Source organism: Crinia signifera, chromosome 4 (genome assembly GCF_055691185.1).
Source record: "Crinia signifera chromosome 4, ASM5569118v1, whole genome shotgun sequence".
In the NCBI taxonomy this organism is placed as follows: Eukaryota; Metazoa; Chordata; class Amphibia; order Anura; family Myobatrachidae; genus Crinia; species Crinia signifera.
Window position 1 is genome coordinate 261,439,747 of NC_139220.1, and position 19,921 is coordinate 261,459,667.

Consider the following 19,921-nt stretch of genomic DNA (forward strand, 5'->3'; position numbering starts at 1 on the left):
GCCAACCCCCTGTCTATATATATATATATATATATATATATATATATATATATATATATATATATCCCCTGCAGGTAACCATTGACCAAGTTTATTCTGCCTTTACTCTATGTTTTGACAGTATAATATTCGGCCATGCAGTGTGCGGCCAGTAATGACAAGTGCAAGGGGGCCCCCCGCTCTAAAGTACCCCGGGCCCCCCAAAGGCTTAATCTGCCACTGGTGCAACTTAAATGTCGAGATTGTTTTGGTAATAGTGTGTGAGGCCATGCGGATGCATGCTTTACAAACATAGCTGTAGGCCTATAATTTGTACAGCAATGTCCTAAATTTAAAATAGTAAGGAGTGCTTAAGCCACAACAATGTCATAACCCTTAAATAGCACAGGCTAATTGTGAGGTTAGAGGACAGTCCCCCAAAAACAAAGTACCAATTGGGATACAGCATACATTCATTGATGAAGGAGTAATTGAATTAATGTTATTTACTATGTACAGTATGTGTGTGTTAACATATTTTTTTTTAGTACTGTGTTTACAGCAGACCCATCTTCAATGTAGTTTAAAAATGTATGTGCCCTTCACACATAACTCACAACTTTTTATTATGTACAAATACAACAAACATTTGTTTATGTTATATATTAATTTTTTTTTTTATCCCTTCACTACAGACACTGAACAGCAGCAGGAGGAGGTGGCAGCCCTTATTCGGGAGATCTTCCTGACCCTTTTTTATTTTCAACTTCTTTTTGGCCTACTGGAGGCCCGCATTTAATTTTTTTTTATCCCCCCCCCCCTTATTATGTTTGTAATAAATAAAAGTTGATATTGTATTATAAATTGCCTGTGTTTTTAATAATAAATATGTTAGAGGGCTTGTAAGGGTAGGTACATACAGATGTGTAATGTAAGTTATATTAGTAATTTGAGGTGAGGGGTAATGATTGATGTGTAAATGTGTGTGTTTTGGAGTAAAATAACACATAGTGAAAATGCATGAATGTTTAATGTTTTTCGATTAAAACATCACACATAACATCAGGGTAGGTATACATGTTACACATTTTGGACAAACTAATTATGGACATAATTTAGTACATATACAGAAACACCAACATAACTTGATTTAAAAGTAACAGCAATATGGGGACACATAGATAGTGATTAAAATGCCACATTAGAACATAACAAATATACATGTAATGTGGTTTAAAATGTAGTTTTATTAGGTCTTTATTAAGGTAGACAATTGAGTTAATAGAAAACAATAAGTGAATAACAAATAGATTAATTAATCAATTGTCAGATTAGTAGTTGAGAGGCAAGATTTGCAGGTCCATATATGTGAAGGGTATGCCAGCGTGCACGGACGTACGCTCACTCTCACGAGCGGTGACATAAGCTGAGTTTTCCATTGAAAACAATAGGGACCCGTCCGTGCAAGCTGGCGTACGCTCAGATCGCCGCAAGAAGGCGGTGGGGAGACGGAGGAAAGACGGCCGTAGACGGCGCCGTACGCTCAGTCGTACGCTAGTCGACGGAGTGTAAGGGCTGGGCCGACCGCGTACGTTGCCGTACGCTCATTTGCACACCACTCCCCTTCTACGTTATTTCTGCCCGTACGCAAGCGGCCGATTTGTGGGTGGACTTAACCCTAACGGCCGCGTACGGCTAGCGTGCGGTAATTGTGAACGTACGCACGTTTGGCCGCTCCGATCAGAATAAGGCCCTTTGTCAGATTTGCTTAGCAAGAGACTGCACATATCCGTGTATTGTGAAACTAACGATCTCAGTACATTGGAAAATGGGAGTGAACAACAATAACAGGTGGCGCTATGCAGCTTCAGTAGAGAGTCCTCCTAGGTGTCACCAACACCTTGAGACGGATGTAAAAAAAGGAAGTTTTTTGGAGGAGACTCTTCAGAACATTCCCTGCCTCAAAATAACCTCTATTTTCCCTTGCTTAACAGAAATCGCCTATACTTAATCGCTTAGCACAATCGCTTGCACACATTGATGACTCTTTCTGAGCGATCTAGAATCTTAAGGGAAATCGCCCATTCTAATTCTCTGATCAAAATCTAATTCTCTGATCAAAATTGCTCCGTGTAGGCCCCAAAAGACTAGTTACTCTCTTGTGACTGGAGATATTTGGGCAGAATGGCAGGTTTTAAGTAGACCTTTATCATCCACAGATGGGACAGTGGGAAATAAGATGAATTGGGATTCTGGAATGTGTGCTGTACCAGTGGAAGTTTATGATATTGGGTTGAGCACAGCACCAGTAGATAAGATTCGCCGGGATGGCTGAAGTAGCGGAGGAGCAGGATTGCCGGATTTACTGCAATACCAGCTATTCTGGAATTTACGCTGTACCATACCATAGTTTGGACATGCCTGCCTTGGAGAAACGCATTGCGCTGTCCATGGATGGATTTAGAGGGAAACTCCTGCATGGTGTGCGCAGCAGGCAAACAGCAATGTGGCTCTGAAAACATTGGACCTGTGAGGAGACAGACAGTGCAGGATGACAGACAGACTGAATGCGGTGCTGGTAGGAGAGTGCCCGACTTGGCAGAGCTGTGACACTCCCTCTGCATGTGCTGTGCACAGTAAAGGGATGTGCAGCCACCCCACTGCAGTGATGGGAAAGAAGTAGACTGGGAATGTGGGGAGCAGAATGGCTAATGTGACCTGGCAGATACCTGGTCCATTTTTGCGCAGTTTGGATGTGCAATGTTTAGCATTACCGCTTCACAGCACTAAGTTTATTGCTCAATTCCCACAACAGCCATAACAGTTGGGATAAATCTGGGTTATTTTCATCCGCTTGCGGTGGGGGCTTCCATCCCGACCCACGTAGAAGGGAGAAAGGGGCAATCCACTTCCTGCAGCCGAAGGAAGTCGGAGCGGAGTACAAATGGACGGAGGTGAGGACTGAGGAGGGAAGTGGATGCCCCCAGCCGGGCAGCCCCCTGGCCCGGAGACAGGCAGCAGAACAACGGCCACGGCCCCCAGTGGCAAGATGTGGCGCCCCCCCCCCCCTTCAATGGCACGGAAGACACCCCGGTGCAGCATGCCCAGAGGAGGGAAGTGGATGCCACCAGTGCATTCAGCCTGGAGGCAGGTGGCAAAACAATGGCTGTGGCCCCCAGCCCTCCCCACTCGGTTTGGGTACAACCACGAGAGAAACCCCTAGGGAGGTGAGGGCCGATTAGAGAGTGATGCCTCAGAGAGGTAAGAGAACCTGGTTCACTGCAAAGCCAGTAATGTGTGTGCTTGAGGGAGTGAAGGGCGGGCTCTCAAGCTTAGGGCTCCGGTTCGGGTTCTCAGACCTTCCTAGCCACAGCTGGGAAGTGGGCTGTTTGCATTTGAAGGGATTTAAACCTTGTTCAGTCTGCTGCTCATAGCGCTAATGCCTGGTAGAGGCCAATTCATAGGCTAAGTATTGTAGTGCCAGGGTCTTGGACTGACAGTGCACTCTGAGCTCTGGGTGGAAGAATATGTTTCTTTGGTTTGCCATGACATTAAATACTTGCACAAATACTGAAAACTGCCTGCTGGGTACTTTCCTGACTGCGACCTTGTTAGAAAGTGTGGAAATTTGTATATTCTCTCGTGTATTCCAGCTACTTTGGTTCCCTTCCATAATCCAAAAGTATACTTGTAAGTTAATTGTCTCTCAACATAAATTAACCCAAGTGCTTGTTTTATGCCATCAAATTTTACGCTTCTATCTTACTTCTACATTTACTAGTATATCAATAAATAGGATATCTAGTAACATGACAATACAACCAAATGGTGTGTGGAGGTTATGGGGGTAAATGACTCATCATGGCTGGCAAAATCAAATGGTAATATGCACGGGGAGGTTTAGGAAGTAAATCGGCAGTATACATTGATCTTGTGCTCATATAGCTGGTAGACCCACAGGAGTTGCTGTAGAGTGATGGGGCTAGTTTCAGGGAAGTGGGCTCTGCCTGTGAGGGCTTACAGTCTGGAAGCGATTATTGTTCTATAGCAGGGGTTCCCAATCTTTTTTTAATCAGGGCACCCTAGAGTTTCAGAACTTTTTTCACGGCACCCCTAGGCCAAACAAAAATTTATTAGATTGGGTATATATGTGATTCTTTGGGTGATTTACGTGGTAAAGGGCAGGATTTGCTTCTGTTTGTACACATTTTATGAATGGCAGGCACCAGCACTGGTTTTGCTCATAAATAACTAACCATTAATAATTTGAGTTAGTCCTGGACCCCCAACCCAAGGCACCCCTGCATGTGTCCCGAGGCACCCCAGGGAGACACGGCACACAGTTTGGGAACCTCTGTTCTATAGTATAGTACTAAATTTAGGACCTAACATTAGAGCTGACATTTAAAATGGGCCTGTGGTGTACAGTGAGCAGTGATACAATGTGGTGCAGAATGCAATGGATATAAAAGCTTAAACCTTAAAACCAACAAAATACAAGTGAAAAATAAATAATGAAAATACACAACTGACAGTACCATTGGGTCATTCCATGAAAATGTCCTTTTCATGTAACGTTTGTTACCAGTTTTCATGGAAAGTTTTGCATCAAAATTAAAGCATATCATGTACCACACAAACAACATTTACTTTGGACAAAATAATCAAAACACATTCTCAAAAATTATATTTCACATGATTTGTTTTGTCAAAATGTAACGTTTGTTTCCATGTAATGACCCCATTGCATAGTATGCATACCTCTAAACCTGCGGTTCTCAAACTGTGGGACCTGACCCAAAAGTGAGTCACGGCCATCTCAGCATGGGTTTGTGACTCCATGTTACTGACCATCAGGCTGATGACTTCTCTGATCTCTCAGTCAGAGATCCAGGGAGTCTTTATAATCAGTAGAATTGTCTGTTACTTCAAATTCCGTACCGATCACTTAGAGATCTGAGAAGTCTTCAATCATCTCTGCCTCAACTCCAATGCTCTCCTCTCTCGCCCAGCTGCCGATGCTGTCACCAGCAGGCTGCACCCCTGGAACCCACATCTACATGCAGATATCCACAGGAAGCACACAGCTGACCGTGAGGGCGCACTCGTGAACTTGGGCTTCTGAGTTGTAGGAAACTTGCAGATGAACCAGGCGGTCAGCAGCAGATTGCAGACGGACTCAGAGGAGCCAGCTCTCAGTGAGCAGAACTCTGAGTCTGTAAATAACATCTTGTAAGTGCAGAATGGGGGGGTCTTCAACGAGCACTACGGGTGGGAGTAGAGGGAGCATGAGGGGGAAGGAGAAGACCACTTAGCACAGACTTTATGGGATGTGGATAGGATGGGAACAGTGGAGCACATTGTGTAGGATGTGGTTAGGGACAGGGGATACAGCTCTGAACACAGCCTCTCCCTAGCTGCCCTCTGTCACTTATTTGCCATCCTTTATTACCCACTGCCTGTCTGTCACTCTGCTATCCCAGGTTACCCACTTCCACCCATCTGTCAACCTTTGCTTCCCCTGCCATCCTCTGCCTTTCTGTAGTTATCCTCTACCATCTCAACAACCTCTGACTTTTCCATATCCCATTACCATCCTTGTGCTTCTCACTAGTCGCCCTCTGCCTCTACCTGCCATCTGCCATCCTCTTCCTTTCTCTTTTACCCACTTTCTTTCTTTGGCATTCGCTGCCTGCCCAGTGTACCTCTGCCTCTTTCTGACATCCCCAGAACCATCACTGCAGGTATAAGCTTTAACATTGGCATGAATATATAAAAAAAAACATATGAAGGGTGTGCAATTGTGTAAGAATTGAAGTGATCCCATTAGTGGTCAATTCACTTCTGTTTTATGTCTCCACAATACTGCCATGCATGTGTGGTCTGCCAACCACGTGCATTGTGATCATTCTGTGATAACTTGCTGGAAGCTATAAAATTTTTATTGTCTAACGGGGTCCAAGAGCAAAATATTTTGAGAACCAATTGCAAAGGCACCCTCATATATGCACAGTGGCAGCTTAAAGGTGGCACCAGAATGATCTCCGACTTGAACGTATAATTTCGAAGGGTCATGAAATCAATTGCACATTGTGAGGAATATCGGTACGATGCACGACCCCACTGGTCAAGAGGTCAATCCTCAGATCATACATGCTGCATGTATGATCCATCTGCTTTGCTTGCGGTCATAAGCAGATCTTTAAAAGCACATGCATACCACTCATACGTTCGCTCTTACAACCTGCATGCGATCAGTTTGTTCTGATGTGTGGCCAACTTAACACATGCAATCTGTCGATAATCGCTTAATTGCAAAAAACAGCATAATGGACATCTCTGAATTAACCTATTATGCGGTAATGTTACTTTCAAGTATTACAATAAACTTTATATACACAGCTGTTCATATGCACACTGTTGACTACAATCAAACGGTATATTGACATTCAGGGCAGTATTCGATGACAATACTCGGCATGTGCAACGAATCCTGTTTAGAATTCGCTGCACAGTCACCGTGTTCCGGAGGGCTGGCTCCTTCGCTGCCAGCCCTCGCTGTCACCGTATTCATCGCCGCAGGGGCTCGCTGCCCCTGATGGCGATTCTTAACCTCCGCCGCAGGGAGCCGGGGTACGGCGGCAGGCAGCGAGATGGAAGCCTCCCTGCCTGCACCAGACACTGTGGGACAGAAGCAGGGCTCCCGGGGAGAGCTAGCAGGGGACGCAGGTAGGGAGACGCCTATTAGCGCCGAAGAGTGCGAGGTGCCATTCAGGTGCCGTTTAAACGCTCAAAACGTCACCCAAATGAAGCTGATCTTGCACCCTTCGCTTTGCCGAATTCGCTTAAAATTGCTTGCACTCCGATGGAGACGAGAGCACTTTTAAGCGAATTCAGTCCACCGTAAAACGCAGCCGGTGCCTTGATGATTCACAAGTATGAATCATCCACGCCTAATACGATCGACCTCTAACACTAAAATGATGGTCAGTGTTCAAAACATCTCGCACTTTTTCCACCATTTGATCTTTTCGGCTTGTTGAAGGTCGTCCAGAGCATGGTTCATCCTTAACGTCTTCTCTGCCTTCCTCAAAAGGATTAAAACCAGCAGTAAACTTTGCATCTTGATACCCGATTTTCCGAGTTTAACTCAAAACTTGATAGCATATCATTGCTCAACAGTACGCTCCATCTCAAACCTTGACCAAGATAAATAAGGACACTTCGTTTACAGCTCGATCTGTACATTGTAAAGTATGGGTCCTCAAACTGCGGCCCTCCAGATGTTGTGAAACTACAAATCCCAGCATACCTTGCCACAGTTTTAACACTCCCTTATAGCAAAACTGTGGCAAGGCATGCTGGGATTTGTAGTTTCACAACATCTGGAGGGCCGCAGTTTAAGGGACCCATGTTGTAAAGGGTGACAAGCAACTGCTGCCACCATGCACCTGTTCTGCATGGCGTGAAAAAAAAAAAATCTCATTACTTTCCAAGCAGACATGGTATATAGAGACAAAAGTAAGGACTTCTAAGTTGAGGGAACCTATTACCAAAATAGAACATCCTTCTGGGTCTGCTATCATTTTACAGTGAACAAATGGGACATTGATATATTAAAAATGCTACTCCCTTTTTTTAACAGTTTACTGCGGCAAAGGAGAACGGGTGCCGTTGAATTGGCGTTTTGTTTTTGAAGAATGATGTCAACTCTCTTTTTGCAAGTGCCCAGAATCACAGTAAGTTTCTTGGGAAGATTGAGTCTGTTAACATTAATAGACATGAAAGCCATGATGGGAAAAGGCATATTTTATAGTCCTATAAAATATCAAGCAAACAAAAACAAAAAAGGATCACTGAAGATCCACCCTAGAAGGGAAAGTAATCGGATATAACTATAATATCTGTAATAGGCCCTACAGGGTGGGAAAGAATAACTTGTCACCTAAATAAGTCAGGAAAAAAGGTATAAAGGAAGGGAGGGGGAGTTGGGGGGCAGTAGTAGGTAGGGATAGGGAACATGGAATATAGGTAAACAATTAAAGGGGAAACAGTGCAATACAAAAGTACTAAACATATAGAGCAAACCAGTTGAAATGAGCATATAACACATATCAATTAACAAACATCTTATAGAATCAAAATAAGAGAAGACCCTGTCACGATCCATCACTTGATCGGATCCCAAAATGATATGTCTCCCACTGTGTGTATTATAAATGTTATTTCTAGTGGACTTACTGTGATCTAAGGGGGTTGACAGGTTGTCACGTTGAATGCCTCAAACCAGGCCACTATGTTCTGGGTCATAACCTGGAGAGAACACTTTTTGGCCAGAGAACCATTATGCCTGACCACAGGGGGTCATGAGAAGGAGAATGGAATTTCTCACTGGACTACTTCCCCCTCTCATGTACAGAATCATTGGGAGTGAGGGGAAACTCGTTACAGTGCCCAGCATTAAGCTGGTTAAAACTTTGGAAGGTGGGAGGGATGAGGTGAAGTATAGCTACCCTTCTCTCACCATAATCTGTGACCATAATTTGGGGAATTAGCTATTCATGCTGGGGATGCACCATAGTTCTTGATCTGTGAACCCCCCCTTACAGCCGACTGCTATACTTGTGTGTAAGTTAGGCTTCTGAATTATTGTCCTTTTTTTTTTGTTTAAAGATTGTACCATACTCTGTGGGTATTCTTAAAATATACTTAACCATCTTTGTAACTAAAGCTTTGAAGTGTTCTTGGAATTAAATCATTTATACCCCTTTCAGACAGAAAAGTCTGATAATCCCAGCAAATACACGGCATTTCAAATGCCGTGTCAATTTGCCGGGAGCAGCTTGACCCCCCTTCACACAGAAGAACAAATTACCGGGTTGAAAATTTCTACCCGGTAATTTGCTGAATAATACGGGTATTTCTTCTGTGTGAAAGGGTCAACACGGGTCATAAATCCCGTGTCCTCGACCCTGGTCAATTCCCGGGTCGGAGACACGGAATTTACGACACGGGTGTGCCCTTTCACACAGAAAAAGGACCCGTGTATTTAATGAAATTCCCGGGTGGAACTGCTTCACCCGGGTATTTCATTTTCTGTGTGAAAGGGGTATTACATTTCTGTTCTGATTCTGTGCTTCTTATGAATCAACGCCTAGTGGGCACGTTATCCATTTTTCTACAGTATATTGTACTGTGTGTTCAGGTATGAGCACAAGCATACCCTGCAAGCGAACCGCTAAACTGGATTTGTGCTGGTGGCAGTGTTCCATATATGTATGACCCTGTGTGTCCAAAGAGACCCCCACATCACAGTTATTGCTACTCACATTTATCTGGAGGAGTGACTGGTTGGTCCATGACAGACCCTCTAAGAATCAAATTATTTTTCTAAGTGGGAATGAATTGGGTAGTTCATTACTCGAAAAGGATCTAGGAGTCCAAATAGACAACAAACTGGGGTGTAGTTCTCAATGTAATATAGCAACAAAAAAGGCCAACACAATTCTAGCATGTATTAAAAGGGGCATGGAAACTAGGGACTCAAAAGTAATTATGCCTCTGTACAAATCATTGGTTAGACGGCACCTCGAATACGGGGTACAAATCTGGGCCCCACACTATAAAAAGGACATCATAGAATTAGAAAAAATCCAAAAAAGAGCAACAAAGCTTATTAGGGGAATGGAGAGTTTAAGCTACGAGGAAAGATTAAGCAATTTGGACTATTTACACTAGAGACGAGATGTTTAAGGGGGGACATGCTCAACATGTATAAATATATTAGGGGCCAAAATAAGGAACTGTCAAACACCTTTTTTTCTGCTAGAAAGGAATCTAGGACGTGAGGGCACGAGTTTAGATTAGAAGAAAAAAGATTTTGTTCATCTAGAAGAAAAAATGTCTTTACAGTCAGAGCAGTCAAAATTTGGAACTCTCTTCCTGGAGAAGTGGTGTCGGCAGACACTATAAATACGTTTAAAATAAGATTGTATAAACATTTATTGGTTAAAAACATCCATGGGTACGAATAAGTAACATAATCTGTCTTTAAAATATCAGAACATACTATACAACAAGGGATAAACTATTAAAAACATAGGTTGAACTAGATGGATGCAAGTCTTTATTCAGCGTCACCTACTATGTAACTATGTAAAAAGGATATTGGTAGGCCAGTCATGGAAGGACTGAGGACAGATGCCTCGCAAATGGGTTTGTGCCTGTAAACAGCAATAAAAGAAACTCAACTGTCAATCATTTGGGTAGGGTCATTGTAGCTATGCTGATGGCAGCTTACTCTTGTCCACAATGATGATGGTGGTGGTTTAGGAGAGGTGCGGGTGGGGAGAAGTGTGAGGCGAATCCGGGAGCAGGACTACCATGGCTAGTAAGTCATATCTTTGGGTCAGGGTCTTTGCAGTATACACAGTGTTCTTGGCAAAAACCTGAAGTAAAAAGGTTACTCTAACGAACATGATGGTGACAAAGAATCTTTGTAATGGGTTGAAGGTAAATGTGTTTCTGAATGGTTGAGGGAGCCAGGTCTTGACAAAGTTGCAGATGCTGAGAAAAATAGTAGGAAAATCTTGGGTGGAAAACCACATTTTCTCTTTAGCCGTAAAAAAAATAAAAAATGTAGGGACGAGTTAATGACGAGTTAATGACTTATTCCGCAACAAGCGATTTTCTTGGTCCTCTTTCGCAAGTCTTAAATTCCATAGTTCCGAAGCAGCGGCTATTTGAATTTTAAAATGATTTGTCAAAAAATACATTCAAATTTATTGTACAAAATATCATAAGCTAGTAAAAAAGATACTTCTAAAAAGAGAGGGATGAGTCCTTACCCCTAAGGGTATTTGGAGCCAGCAAGGGATAATAAATAGCAGGGATGCAGTCTGGAAGTGCACTCTGCAGTGGCCCCAAATACCTTTCCACAATATCAACCGGAAGTGGAAGTGATAAATCAGCACAGCAACCACCATCTAGAAGTGACGGGCAAGCCAACCAGAAATGGTAAGGCGCAGATAGAAATTAATGTCTAGAAGAAAGGTATAAAGATGTGGTAAAGACCCCTTACTGTGGCTATTGTGGGTCAGGGGAAGGATCAATTGTCCCACTCACATAAAGCCAGATACAAATATATAGTAGTAGAAAAGACAATCTAATCTGGAAACAGGGACAGTGTGTTCTGAAGGGCATGGCTTTCTGCAGATGGGGCAAAGCCACATAATAGTACTAATTCACACTACACAACACAATAGTGACACTTCTACACACTGCGCCAGGTTTACGCACACCATAATGCCCATTACGCATTATTCCACACACAATTATGCCGCCAGTGTTCCTGCTTATACATACTGTAATACAATTATCCTTTCATCTCTCATGTTTGGCTAAACTTGCCGGGGTGGGGGGGAGCATAGACAAGGAGCCGCAGGCCTGAGGGAAACTGCTCAGAGTTGCTGCTGGTGTTGAAGCCTCAGACAGGGGGACCCCTGTGACAGCGATAGCATCCTCCGCATCTGCCACTCCCAGCTGGGGCCTCCTGCCATCCCATCCACTGCCGCAGTTACACCCACTCAAGAACTGTGTCCATCCTGCCACTCACTGCCCGACCAATCCGTGCGGAGCACAACCCAAGGCACCCGCCTGTTTTGAAAAAGTGAGTTCCTGGTCAGTATAAGTGGGTAAAATATGCGATATAGCGCATATTTGTGAATCCTGCTTTGAATGAGGCCAGGCACAGACCGGTGTCCAAACCCGACTGTAGAAAAGCTAACAGCCTGGAAAAAGTATTTCCTAGGTCCTGACCCCTTGGGAAACACTAGAGAAAATTAGCGCACCACACACGATGATAAATTCATATCGTGAAAAATTTCTTGCTGAAAACATAGTGGCCACCACGGTTCAAAAAACCCTCTGGAATTTTCCGCTCCACAGTCAACCTGTCAAAGCCAGACAAAGAATAGCTGGGAGTTTAGAGAAAGAAAAAGTACTCTCTTTCTCTAAACATGCATGTTCATTTACTCTCAGGGGAGCACCTCCACCAGCCATTGAAACACTAATACTCAGGCACCCCATTATAATATCATGGATCTAGGATTATATTAAAATATTCAAAAAATATTTATTCGTGTTGAGGCTTGTGCACCGGTATTTCCCCTACTCCCTCCCCCACTAAAAAAAAAGAATAGCTGGGCCCTGATTTAATCGGTCCAGATGAAGAGGGAGCTGCAACGGTGGAGCAACGGCCGAGCAAGTCAACGAACCACGCCTGCTTGGGCCAGTCTGGAGCTATGAGAATGGCTGATTATTTCTGAATGCAGCTTCCGAAGCACCCGCGGTAGCAGAGCAATCAGAGGGAACAGGTAAACCAGGCAGAAGGGTCAAGGAGCCATCACCCTGTGATGAGGAAGCTTAAGATTGTCAGGAGGTAAACAGATCTATTTGGGGAAGACCCCAGGTGATGAAAGACCTCCTGCTGGGTGGACCACTTGGCCGAGTAGACATCCTGACTGTTGAGAAAGTCCGCTTCCCAATTTTGAAGTCCAGGCATGAAGACTGCAGAGAGAGTGGGAAGAAACCTCTCTGCCTAGCGGAGGATGCGTATCGCCTCCAACATGGCTGATCAAATATGATCCACGAATGTCATGAGGTTAGATGGCTTGAGATCAGGGTCTAGACTCTCTGCCAAGGCATCCACCCAACTTCAGATAGCGAGTGAAACCCAAAGATGAAGCAAGGACTGGGTGGAGAGGTGCACCGGCATTAGAATACACAGTTTTTAGGAACTGCACCAATTTTCGATCTATGGGTTCCTTGAGAGAAGTAACATCTGGGATGGGCGGAGTACTAGATTTAATCAGACGCATGAAGGAGGGAGTTTCCCAACGCTTTCCGTCACCTTCTGCCATGGGGTAGGCCTCACGTGACAGGTCTTCTAATTGAGAGGATGCAGGAAATGCAGCCAGGTCCTTCTTCTTATGCTTAAATGTGTGGACCTGTAAGGTAGATTGGGGATCAAACTCCAATATCTCCAGAACATCCCTGATAGCCTTAACCAAAGTATCAACCCTGCTAGGGTCATGTGGTCCGCTCTGGGTTAAGGTTCACCTCAGAATAAGGAGATTCCTGTTCCCCCCAGTGAGATATCATCGGATGGAGAATCCTCTGAGTGGACTACAGAAACAACCCCTGGAGAGAGGAGGGGGAGGAGATACAGAAAAGTGACAAGTGCCTGTGGCTGGAAACTAATAGAGCAGGATTTGGTGGCAGAGCTACGGTACGCTCATACGGGGGAGCCCCCTGGGATTTGCTTCCTGTTGTGCTTAATCCCTGGCGGCATAGAGCTGACAGAATGATCAGAGTACCGATGCCATCATTCCCAGTGCTACCTCTCCCGGCAGTCTTGCTATTGTGTTCATCATCTGCCTTTATCACAGTGTGTACAAGACTTTAGAAGATGCCAATATGGAAGAAAGGGATATTAGGCCAACATTCTTGCATAATTTCAGATGCGGTTTCAGAAGTTAATTAAACCTTGATGCAATTGAAGGTTAATCATGCATCTCAAATAGTTGTTTGTTTCTGAGGGATTGGTATGTAATCCCGGCGGTCAAGATCCCAACGCCGAAATCCCGAAAAAGGGGGGTGGGGGGGTGGGGAGGGAATTGGGGGAGACGTGGATTTTTCTGTATGTATTTAAATAGGTTATTCTTAGAAGGGATCCATAGGCTTTATCGTACTTCCAGGAAATCTAAGCACACATAAGGTACAAACCTACATGCCATAGAGCAGGCATTCCCAACCACGGTTCTCAAGGCACACCAACAGTTCAGGTTTTAGTGATATCCAGGCTTCAGCACAGATGGATAAATCAGAATCACTCAGGTACTAATTAAGTCACCTGTGCTCAACCTGGATATCACTAAAACCTGCACTGTTGGTGTGCCTTGAGGACCTTGGTTGGGAATGCCTGCCATAGAGGAACTTTTAGTAGTTTACAACTTACACTCAATCAATCTGCACAATCTGTCTTCTAACTAGTACATATTTGTAATGTGCTCCATACTCTGGCCGATTCAGAGTTCAAAGTAAATGTCTATATACGGAGTGGTTGTTCAAAAATCTGCAGAAATCCCAGGAATCTTCTGTAAAAAGATTCCCACTGCTGGCCTCTGATCTGCTGCCTTCATCTATCATTCGATCCACTGTATCAATATTGGAATAACCCCGCAGGATGTCCAGCAAAACTACACCACCACGACCAGTAAAACAGCGTCAGCGATAATCTGTGCTCAGTTTTGACAACACATTGGGTAGATAACGGCCTGATCAACCAAGCAATCAGCCTTCACAGTGTTATTTTTTACTGGGGACGGAGAGGTCTACATTTATATACATTGTATTATAGTGCCACTATTATATAGTAATAGTGGCACTATAATTCAATGTAGGAAATACAGCAGAACATTAAATATACTGGAACACCGAACCCTATTTTTCATAAATTACTGGCTGCTGTTACATACGAAGGATACTACCTCACATCACAAAATATGTAGAGCAGAGAGGAGAGCGCAGATTTATAAAAAGTGGCACATTTTATACACTTTATTTTCAGAAACAAAAACAGTTTGACGGAGGCCAAGCACAACTGTTGTGTAAAGTTACCTTGTGTTCATGTACAAAAGGTGTGCATTAAGAATAAACTGAAAACAAAAATGTATAATTTATCCTTAATCATACCATTCCCTTCAATAGAACATAAATACAACACCATTTCCACTGTCAGCAATCACCAATCTGTGTGCGATAATGATGAGCCCCACCTGAACTTTATCCATTCATTTTATTGGGTTGCTCAATAAAATGGGATGTTGTACTTACCGATAAATCCTTTTCTCCGATTCCACAGGTGGCACTGGAGATTAGTGGGGAATAGAGGGCAACCATTTGGAGCATGGGCACTTTAAGAATTTTCCAGTGTGGCCAGCTCCTTCCCTCTACTCTCCTCCTCCTCCTCCTCCCCTCCCTCCCTCCCCCCTCCAGCCAGTCTGAAGACTTGTGCCCAGAGGGAGCTGGAAAAGAACACTCTTTCGAAAGGAGGACAAACTTGTTATCTCAACATTCAGACCAAAGCCAGAAAGGAGAAAATTCATTTTAGTAACAGAGAACCACACAAAAACAATCAAACAGTCCAACTAAAACAAACGGACTTAACATGGGCAGGTGGCAGGAACTGAAGAAAGCGACCTGTACCAGGGCAGAGCAGCGTCAGGGAGGACGTCCAGTGCCACCTGTGGAATCGGAGAAAAGGATTTATCAGTAAGTACAAAATCCCATTTTCTCCTTCTTACACCAGGTGGCACTGGACATCACAGTGAGGACGTCGAGTGGGCAGAAATGGATGGTGGAGGCGGCTGTGATGCTGCCACATAAGCCTGACGAATAGTGAGCCGCAACCATCTCACCAAGGACTGCTTCAACGCCGGCCAACCATAGTCATAAAGAACAAAGAGTATCCGATTTCCACAGCTGTCCTGTAAACGTAGATCCTCAAAGTGCGGTTGACATCTGGGGATGAGGAATCTGGAGAGTTGTCCATAAAAGAAGGCACAACAAATCGGCTGATTGATGTAAAAGGAGGAAACCACCTTAGGAAGGAAGGAAGGAAGCGTTGGTCCACAATTCCACCCTATCCTGGTGAAAAATTAAGAATGGAGGTCGACAGAACAGAGCACTCAATTCCGAAACCTGTCTGGCCGAAGCAAGGGCCACGAGGAGCACAGTTTTCCAGGGGGTATTTGAGGTCCACCGAGTCAAAGAGTTCGAAGAGTGGTGATTGCAGAAACAAGAGGACCAAATCCAAGTCCCACGGTGCCGTGGGAGGCCGGAAAGGTCTGCATCTGAGGTAAGAGGGCCAGCTTCTTCTGAAAGAAGATTAAGAGAGCAGACACCTGGACCTTCAGGGAGCCCAGGGGTAGAGCCCTGCTTGTAGAAAAAGAAGCAGATGAGTCGGCTTAAAACACCCTAGGGGATACCTGGTGCCCCTCACACCAAGGGGGTAATTCTGGTTGGTGCGGGCAGATAGTGTTCGCACGGTCCGGAGATTTTTTCTACTGCGCATGCGTATCATTCGCTATGCGCATGTGCGGCGTCAGCATACCACTGTCCCGAGCAAAAAATCCTATCCGCAATCACACGTTGACAGTGGGCGTTTTCAGGGGAGAGGCTAGAAAACTGGGCGTATACCTGGGCGTACACGGGGGTGTGCACTCAAACTGCACGGAGGGACAACCGCCTCGCTCGGCGAGCGCAACGTGCATTTTGGGTCGGATGCCAAAGAGTGCTCAATACCACTCAGAGTTTCCGCCTGAGTGCGGATGCCCTGGTCTGCTAATTAACGCCAATTACAAGTAATTTGCATACACCTGACTGCAATATTAAGCAATGCTGCAGCCTATTAAGTGAAATGCCTCATGTCAGTACCTGCAAGCCAAACACAGCCCTGAAATACTTTGGAAGGTTCTCTTTCTACACTTCTCACCATTTAAAGGTTGGTTTATTTTTATGTAGTATTAATCCAATAAAACAGGTTTCAATATGTACATGTATTTATTTTGAGTGTGTTTCCCATATTTTGAAAACAGGACCCACAAATCATAGGAGTCGACATGTGTCAACTTTTTCACTGCAGCACAAACATAAGTCACATTACTTATTTTCACACATCTATCACGTCTTACGCCAACATTGTGTTTTTGGATCACCTTTTCTACTTGCAATGTTTGTTAAATGTCTTATGCTCATGGATATGCGGAGTCTGAGCGAAAAAGGTCTGTGCATGTTGGCATACGCTCATATGTACGCCAGGTGATGGTGGGTAAAGGGTTGAGATCCGTCCGTGCACGTTGGTGTACGCTCAAATGTACGCCACTCCCCTTTGTCGGGGGATCTGTGACTGTCCGTGTGCGGCTGTTCTGTGGGCGGACTCACGCTCACCGTGAGTGCAGAAAACGCTTGGTGTGCACGTCCGTACATTTCACCAATCCGATCAGAATAAGGCCCAAAGTCACGTAGGCCTTCCATATGCAGTAATAATGGCCCGATGTAACCTCTTTCCTGGCTCGCAGCATGGTGGGAAGGACTGCTGAGGGAATGCCCACCCTCCTCAAGATGGCCCTTTCAGCAGCCAGGCCATTAAATGCAGACGACCTAAGTCCAGATGGAGGATAGGGCCTTGAGAAAGAAGATTGTCTCGTAACGGCAGAGGCCACGGCTTGTCCACGAGAAGGGACATGAGGTTGGTGTACCAAGGGCGTGATCAATCTGGTGCTATCAGGAGCACCGTGACACATTTCCTGCGAATCCGCTGTAGTATTCGAGGTAAAAGGAGGAAAGAGGTAGATGAACTGGTAAGACCAGGGGAAAGTGAGTGCGTCCACTCCCACCGGGTCTCGTGACCTTGCGTAGTAGAGAAGCAGCTGGTGATTGAGGCGACCATACCTCCCTGAACAGGCGCAGACATGCTCCCACTTTGGGCTCCCCCAAGTGAGGAGGACAGGGTGTCATGCTGAACTCTTGGGAGAATCTTTAGCTTCCTGGGTGGAGATGGAGGCCCCTCTACCACGTCCTTTTCCCCCCACGGCCAGAGGAAGTGCCTGACTTGGGGCGACCACGAAAGCGCTGCTGGGGGGGGGGGGGGGGGGGGAGCGGAAGGAAGGCCCCTGAGCCGGCCGTCTAGCCTGGGAAGGTGGGAGTCGCCAAAAGGGAGGAAAGTAAACTTTCCACCCGTAGCGTGGGAGATCATTTTGTCCAATTCTGGACCAAAAAGGCATTCTCCCTGGAAAGGAAGGGCCTCCACGGCCCGTTTAGACTCAGCATCTGCCTGCCACTGCCGCAACCAGAGTGCTCAGCGTGCAGAGATGGATAAGGCCGAGATGCGGGAGGAAATCCTGCAAACGCCTCTTGGATGTGGTCAGCTATAGTGGCCAGCTCACTCAACTCTGGGTACTTAGTGAGCTCCTTGGAGTTGGGATGCCCAGATCTCCATGGCTTTGGAAACCCAACAGCTTACCTGCGCCGGACGTTGAAGAACTTCGGTAGCAGAGAATATAGGGTGGTCTCAAGCTTCTTGTCAGAAGTGTCCTTTAGAGAGGAGGCTCCTGGGATGGGAAGCACAGACTTCTTTGAGAGACAGACAAGTCCACACAGGCGTCTTACATGACTTTCTGCAGGAAAGGGGTAAGTTGTTATAAACTTCTGCGAGACCTGGAATCGCTTATCAGGGTGACGCCAGGCCTCCCTGAGAATGTGTTCCAAATCCTCCGACACTGGAAAAGATGCAGCCTGTTTAAGGTATTTGCTAAACAGCTGGGGGCGTTCCTGGGGGTAGATCAGAGTCTGCTACGTCCAAGGTCGACTTGACCATAGCAATGAGGTAATCTAACCCCTGTGGAATAGGTTCAGAGACCTGTTGCGCCTCATCCTCAGGGTCATAAAACTCCCCCTTCTCTAGAGGGGGGATGTCCTCGTGTGAACCCGCTGTGTCAATGCTCGCCAAGGTACATTTGGGAGCGTTGACAGTCTGAGGCCTGGGTTGAAGGGCCCTGTTGAGGGGCAGGTGGTGGTGGGGCCAAGGTAACGGGAGCTCCTGTGACAAGGGCCATGGTAAGAGACTCCACTGCTAAGGTGAGCTCAGCCTGTTGGCTCTTGGCCACCTCCCTATCCCTCTGAGAGGCAGACAACTCAGAGGAGAGGTTAGAGATCACCTCTGAGAGCTGGGACGCCCAAACAGGGACGTCCTTCTGAGGAGGGAGAACAGGTGGCTGGGAGCAGCTATCACATATGACGACATCCTCTGCCTGAGGTGTAAACTTGCTGTGACCCCTCACACACCACCTTAGGAGGTTTTGCTGAACCTCCTGCCATGATACCCCAGATACACCAGTAACCCACAATACACACACAGAATGAGCAAAGAAGGGATGTGACAGAGGAGATAAGAAATAAAGTAGGAAGGCAGCCACAGCCAGTACTGCGCTATGGTATATGAACCAGGAGCATTCTGACTAAATTTATATACAGCCTATGTCTCCTAAAAACAACCTCAAGTCCCCATGGTGATACTTATCAGTGCAGGGATGCTTGAGGAGGTCAGCTGTAACAGCAGGATCCTGTCAGCGGCCAGGCACGGCGGCAGAGCAGAGACCAGGAAGTCCTAGGACTCCGGAGCACATGTGGGGGAAGATGGCCGCCTCCTGGAGCATGTCACGCAGCAGGCTCCGCCCCCTGTAATGGCGCGCTGTTTCAAACTACCGCTGACTCTCAACGCACTTAAGAACCCGGCATCCCTGCTACCAGGGAGCCAGGGATGTACTCACTCTGGGATAGAGGTCCCAGGGCCTCCTGCGCAAACCACAGGCATTGGTGCTGGGGGCCTCACCGGCAGCTCCCATGTCGCACACAGGCAGTGAAAGATGCTGCCTGTCTGTCCTCATTTGTTAAATGTATAAATTTAAAATTTGAATACTCCTGAGAGCAACCTATACACACAGCTCCTGCAGGGCACAAACTAAGACTAAGACTGGCTGAAGGGGATGCAGTAGAGGGGAGGAGCTGGCCACACTGGAAAATTCTTCAAATTGCCCATGCTCCTAATAGTCATAGAGGGTGATCTCCAGTGCTACCTGGTGGATGAAGGAGAAAATAACTGAAGAGTGTATGTTGTGCAGCACAAGATCTTTTACATTGTCCACAATGGCAAAAGGAACCTTCTCACATAGCAGAATGCTCGTTGTGCCAAGGGGTTGATTAACATTGGTTCTAGATGGCTGACAGAGCATGTCTAGTCAGGCAGTCAATAAGTCGACACTAAAAGTTAGACAATGACAAAAGTTAGACATGCCAACGCACTCAATATCCAGACAACCAA

The 19,921-nt window shown here is 45.7% G+C and overlaps 1 long non-coding RNA gene across 7 annotated transcripts in view; it reads left to right on the forward strand.

Moving 5' to 3' along the window:
* The window catches only part of LOC146075324 (uncharacterized), a 51,162-nt gene that overhangs the window by 8,389 nt on the left and 22,852 nt on the right, over nucleotides 1–19,921 (forward strand). For 6 of the 7 annotated variants that reach the window (XR_014473557.1, XR_014473552.1, XR_014473551.1 and 3 more), the window contains exon 2: nucleotides 7,625–7,718. This is a non-coding gene — a long non-coding RNA (uncharacterized LOC146075324). Of the gene's footprint in view, nucleotides 1–4,986; nucleotides 5,212–7,624; nucleotides 7,719–19,921 lie in introns of those variants that run through there. The other variant, XR_014473555.1, reaches the window with a different exon arrangement.